The 6,000-nt window shown below is 55.3% G+C and overlaps 3 non-coding genes across 3 annotated transcripts; 1 reads left to right on the forward strand and 2 right to left on the reverse strand.

The window, feature by feature from the left end:
- Positions 1-246: 246 nt before the first annotated feature.
- Trnat-agu lies at positions 247-320 on the reverse strand. Its single transcript has one exon. It is a non-coding gene; the product is annotated as a tRNA-Thr (tRNA).
- Positions 321-788: 468 nt separating this feature from the next.
- On the forward strand, positions 789-862 carry Trnai-aau. Its single transcript has one exon. It is a non-coding gene; the product is annotated as a tRNA-Ile (tRNA).
- A 4,120-nt stretch (positions 863-4,982) lies between these two features.
- Positions 4,983-5,065, reverse strand: Trnal-uaa. The gene has a single exon. It is a non-coding gene; the product is annotated as a tRNA-Leu (tRNA).
- Between the last annotated feature and the right edge of the window lie 935 nt (positions 5,066-6,000).

Consider the following 6,000-nt stretch of genomic DNA (forward strand, 5'->3'; position numbering starts at 1 on the left):
AGCCATGTATGGGCCATTGTACAGGCATGGAATGCCAGCTTTATGCGGGTTTGGCAGGTGATGAAGCGACAGAATGTTTCCTCTCAGTAATCAGACGAGGACGGAGGACGTTTGAAAGAGTGTTGTTTCTAAAGCTGTTGTGTTTCCATTCCTTGTTCCCACACAGTAAGGCAGAGTTACAGTGATTTCTTATCAGGGTCATTTTGCACCAGGCAGCATGATAAAAGGACACCCCTGCTTCCCCACAGGCCCCGCTGGGATTTGAACCCAGGATCTCCTGTTTACTAGACAGGCGCTTTAACCAGCTAAGCCACGGAGCCTGCCCTGGGGGTGGCTTTAGTTCTGCGCTCTTTGAATATAGTTTTCACTCCGCAAAGAGCAGCCGTCCCAGAAACAGTGTCACCTGACTGCAGAAGCACGGCCGCCTCCGGGAAAGCGAAGCGCTTTCCGCTTTAGGGGCAGGTGCAGACGCCCGGTGGAAACGAGCGCCCCGGGGGAGTCGGATCTTGGGGCACGCGTGGCCTCCAACCCTGGCGTGCTGTGCCCACGCGCGCTCGCGTCCGGCGTGGGGACCAGCGCCGCCCGGCCCGGCTCGCCGAGAGAGCCCATCCGAAACCGAGGCGCGGCCGTCCCGGGCCGCGAGGAACCGCGCCGCGGCCGGCAGGGAGGCGCCCCGGCCGGGGCTGGACCTCGGGTCGTAACCCGCGGGCGAGACCCGCGGTCCGCAGGAGAAGCCGCGCGGTCAGACGCGTGGACGGGGTTCGGAGAGGAGAAGGCGGCCTGCGGACGGCCGGTTAGCTCAGTTGGTTAGAGCGTGGTGCTAATAACGCCAAGGTCGCGGGTTCGATCCCCGTACGGGCCAGCTCCATGTCCTTTTGTTCCTGCCAATATAATGCGCTTCTAGTCATTGACAAAGCGGACCCCTCAGCGCGTCCCGCTCCCAGCGCCACCTGGCTGCTCTGCCCCTGCTCCGTGGAGGTACCTTGGAATGAAAGACTGAGTTCTTGGATTGTTTCCACCCACCATAAATTACAAACCACCAGCACCTTATTTAAAGACAGTAAGATTTAAAAAGGAGAAAGAAAAAGTGAGCATTACAAAGACCTAGCTTTGATGCCTTCAACACTTATTCCTACGTGAAAGTTATGCACTTTTCCACAGGCCCTTGTCTAAGGCCTTCTGCAGAGACAGTACATTTACGGGGCTCCAGAAGCAGAAACAAGAAGATACACCGAAAGGTTTCCTCTCCGTCTTTATCCTGGCAGCCCCCTCTCTCCAGGTAACTCCGTCCTGAAATTCTCCATGTATCCTGCCTGGTTTCTGGATTCTTTTTTTTTTTTTTTTTTTTTTTTTGCACAAAAGGGAGCCTACTTACTTGCTTTTTGCGCTGAATGTATCTTGGGTTCTACTTGGACATTTGCCGTGGCTGGAACCCCAGGCCGACTGCTGGCCAGGCACAAGTAGCTAACATTTTATTAGTCACTCAACTTTGTTCCTGAACATAGTTTCCTCTTCCGTGGGGAGCAGAAAGAAGAGCCACAATGCGTTGCCCTTGCGATGGGCCAAGGAAAGCTGGGGAGTGACAGAGCTGGCAGTCAGGTGTCACAGTGGGGCTCCACCGGGGGCAGGAGGAACTCTGACCCCCAGGGCAGCTCTGAAGTCTGCTGCTCACACCCCCGCCTCCCGGCTCCTCCTTGGGGACCGTCCACACAGCCCTGGGCGTGGGCGCTGGGTCTCCACCCGCCCCGGGTTCCAGACGGTGCCTTCTCTGCCGGTTCTGCTGGCATCGAGAGTGCGGGGCCTTGACGCTTCCAGGCCTTGGGCCTCGCTCTGTCCGCTGCTCCCGGCACAGTTCTTGGGGACCTCAGCACCCAGGAAGATGATTTCTGGGGCTCTCTGTGCCCCCCACTCCGTCTCTCACCCTCTGGTTGCTCCCCACACTTTCTAGCACCACCTTCCTTGGGCCAGTGTTTCCCTTCCCCCTTTACTCCGCTCACAGTGACACACACGCTTGCCCTCGACTCAAGCACAGGAGCTGAGCGTGCGGGTTCCCGGCGACGTCGGCCCCCGCCGGCCGCTCCCCCTCAGGCCTTCAGTGCGGGGTCCCCCCATAACTGCTCGGCGGAGGCGCTGGCGCTCGGAGGATTTGCTCTCCTGTGCGGTGTGAGTGCATTCTCCCCTGCCTGCCCGATGGCACACACTAGCACCCTTTGTGCTGGGCCAGCTTTCCTGAAAGAACACAAGCCCCGTGAGAATGGCGATGCTTTCCGATCTCTGCGCGAACCAGTCTCGAGGCAAGCCCTGCGCACCACGGCTTGTGCAGATCTGATCAGCGCACATCCGCTGGACAAGTCGGACCGAGGCCAAGACGCCTCAGTGGATGGGATCACAGAGACGATGAGAGGAGTGGGTGAGGGCATGGGGTTGGGGAGGTTGACTTAGAATGGAAGAACACATCGGAAAAAAGGATTAAAATGTCAATATAAAATACTTGAAAGAAGACAGGCACTCAGAAGGCTGAGGCAGGAGGATCATTGTGAATTCAAGACCAGCTTGGACTACAAAGTGAGCTCAAGGCCAGCCTGAACTGCATAGCAAGACCTATCTCAAGAAGACCAAAAACAACAACAAAAAAAACAAAACAAAGAAGACATGGGCTAGGTGTACTATACCGTAATCTTAACACTGGGGAGGCTGAGGCAGGAGGATCACTGAGTTGAAGGCCAGCCTGGGCTACATAGTGAGACCCTGTTTCAGAAAGAGGGGGGCAAGATAAGGTGGGAATATTAAAAAAAAAACAGGGAGAGGGCGGAGTACACCTGATGCCTGGGGTTCCAGCCCCAGCACCCAAAGCCAAACCAAGCCCCAAACAAGAGCTACTGGGAATCAAGAGAAGCCCATAGTGAGAGGACGGATGTGCAGGCGAACGACGAGGTCACCTGGCGCCTCAGAACTCCCGGGGCTGGTGCCGCTCAGGGAAGAGGGTGTGCTTCAGGCATGTGAGGCCCTGGCTCGACCCTCGGCACCACGAAAGCGAACAGCAACAGACTAATCAGTGAGCTTGGTGCGGAGCCCTGAAGGCGGATAGAGTGGTCATTTTTTTGCTCTTTTTCTGCTATGCAGTCAAAAATGGCTTCCTCTTTTACACAGAGAGCACCGCCTCAAAAGCTGTGAGGTGTCCGCAGCAGAAAGCCCGGGATGCGGCTCCCGAGAGCCCACGCACACGGCGGGCTCCGTGAGTGGGCCCAAGGCATGGCGATGTGCGCTCTTCGGCAGCACGGGTAACACGGTGGGGCACGGCCTGCTCCACCGAGGTGTGTAACGGGCTATTCATTTGCTCGAGTGTTGAGGAGGTATTTCTAGATGAGTCAGAAATCAATGTTTCAAGTATCTTCAAAACTATAAAAATTAGGAAAATTATCATTAAGAGCAGTTTATAAGTGATGGAAATGCTTTTTTCTCTAGGGAGAAAAGGAAATTGTGTTTTCTGAGCGCTTACTATTTACCAGGCACTGAGGTAACACGGTGCCTGTGGTGTGTGTGTGTGTGTGTGTGTGTGTGTGTGTGTGTGTGTGTGTGTCCCTCACAGGCAGTTCCTTGGTGGAACAAGGATTAGTACAATACAGACCTTGTAGCTTGCAGAGTGAACAGCAAGGCCAGAACTGGAAGACAGGAGCTGGTCCCCAGAGTCGCTGCCCCAGCCCCTCCCCAAGGTCTCAAGCAGGAGTGGATCCCACGCTGGCAACCCAGCTAGCAGCTCCTGCTCTGCACTACTAGGTCCAGGAGATCGAGACCAAGTTCCAGAGCTAAACCGGTGGGCCGGTTACTGCACCCTACTATCTTCCAAAGCAAGTTTATGGATTTAGCAGGACGACACTACCTTGGGAGCCACTCTCCTACCCACATAGCCAGACCACAGGGTCCTAAGCCAGCCCTGGACGTCCGTTGTCCTACCTTTCTCCTCACCAGTACTGACGTGGACCCTGAGCTGGGAAGGAAACTTCCAGGTAAGTAGCTGATATAATGGCACAGAATACCAGGGCAAGAGGTTTCTTTCCAAACTTTTACTTGAAGGATTTCATACTTCAGTTCTACTTTCCCAATTGTGCCAGATATGTCTTTTGACATAAGATCCAAAGGATTGTTCCTGTTTTCTTTTTCACTATTTCTGAATTTAGCCTTTTCCCCTTTGAGGACTAGCACCAAAAGTATGCATAGTATGGCTGAGGAGCAGCGTGCACATGCGTGTGCATGCGTGTGTGTGTGTGTGTGTGTGTGCGTGTGTGTCCCACATCCCAGAAGTGAGCACTACCAAGCTCGTCCTCTACAAGCACGCACATACTTGCGCTATGTGTGCATGTGAAATGTGGCTATCACCCTATAAAAACATTGCTGTACACTCATTTTTAACTTAATGTTATCCCTTGACCATCCTTACTAAAAGATAATAGGTGGCTAATTGCTACATTTTTTTTTTTCCAGTTTTGAGGACCAAACCAGGGTCTTGTACATGCTAGGCAGGAGCTTGGCCACTGAGCTACATCCCAGCCTCAGCTTTCGAAGGAGCTCTTGGGCTCGTCACAGATACTCAATAACGTAACCACGGCCACCGAGGTCCCTGTCCGGGTTTCACACTGGGAAGCTCAGATCGGCAACTCTGCCGAGGAGGCCTGGGCGCCTTACGCGCTGGTGGAGCGGGGCTTTTCTGAGCGCCGCGTCGGAAGCCCGAAGCGCCGCGCTGGCCTGCAGGTGCAGCGCTCTCGGGAGCGGGGCGCCGGGCGGCTGACAGCTCCTTGGGCCCGCAGAGCCGCGGGTGGTTTGCCAGTCGCTGTCACTCTGCAAGGACTGATGGGAAAGGACACGAGAAGTAGCTTTTCCAGATTTAAAGTGTTTACGTGAAAGAATGGGAAAAGGGGAGCGTGATCGTGCTTTTGCAAGGTTGGTACTGCATCTAGATGGAGCGCGGAGAAGAAAATACGACCTACCGAGAGTGGGGTTCGAACCCACGCGGGCACTAGCCCATTGGATCTTAAGTCCAACGCCTTAACCACTCGGCCATCCCGGTGATAGAAGTGATTGCGCAATCACCTCTAGTCGGTACTGAGCGTCGGGGAAGCCCGCGCTCCCGCTTTCACCTAACTGCGTTAAAAGAGGAAGGGGAGCAGGAGCGGAGGGGAGAACAGAGAAAACCCTGCGTTCTGCGAGCGTTTTCCCGAGCCTCCTTCTGCCGTGTGTTCCAGAGAAAGCTTTGTTTTTATGTGACTGGAAAGGGAAAGCCCCGGGGCTTAGTTGGCTAAATCGCTTGTCTAGTAAAGAGGAGGCCCTGGGTTCAAGTTTCAGTGAGGACTTTTCTTCGGCAACTCCTCGGATTCATACCTAAGGAAACGCTTAGACCTCGAGTGGCAGAGGCACTTTCTAGTGGTGGAAAGTAGCAAAATTTAGGGCTAGAAATTATTAGAAATGGGCGAGGGAGCTGGGGTGCTGTCGGTGGTCGCGTGAGGCCCCGTCCCCCTGGGATACGCTCCCAGTGAATCAGAGTCCTCGCCGAGGCCCTCACGTAGGATCGATTTAACTTTCTACGTCTAGCTACTTTGCACACTTCCCAGAAGCAGCGTCGTTTAGCATTTTTGCTTTTAATACAATTCAGTAAAGACCCTCGCTTTGATGACCGCCCCTCCCCAGGGCGCGCAGGCAACGGAGAAACCCCGGAGACCAGGAGGAGCCCGCAACGAGCGGAAGCAGATTCGGAGGACGGGCTGAGGAGCTGGGTTCGTCTCGGTGTACAGAACTGGGGAACGGGAACACTTTATGAGGCTGATTCGAACGGGCGAGGTCGGCTAGGGACAAAGTCGCTGTACAGTTTAGGCACTCCGTGCGCGACCCGGTCTCGAACCCGAAATCTTCCGCGTGCGAGGCGAACGCGATAACCGCTGCACCACGGGGGCCGCGCGCGGCCGCGCCCTCCGGGGCCCGCCCTACCCCTGGGGAGGCGCCGCCGGC

Source organism: Chinchilla lanigera, unplaced genomic scaffold, assembly GCF_000276665.1.
Source record: "Chinchilla lanigera isolate Chin_1 unplaced genomic scaffold, ChiLan1.0 scaffold00064, whole genome shotgun sequence".
Lineage (NCBI taxonomy): Eukaryota > Metazoa > Chordata > Mammalia > Rodentia > Chinchillidae > Chinchilla > Chinchilla lanigera.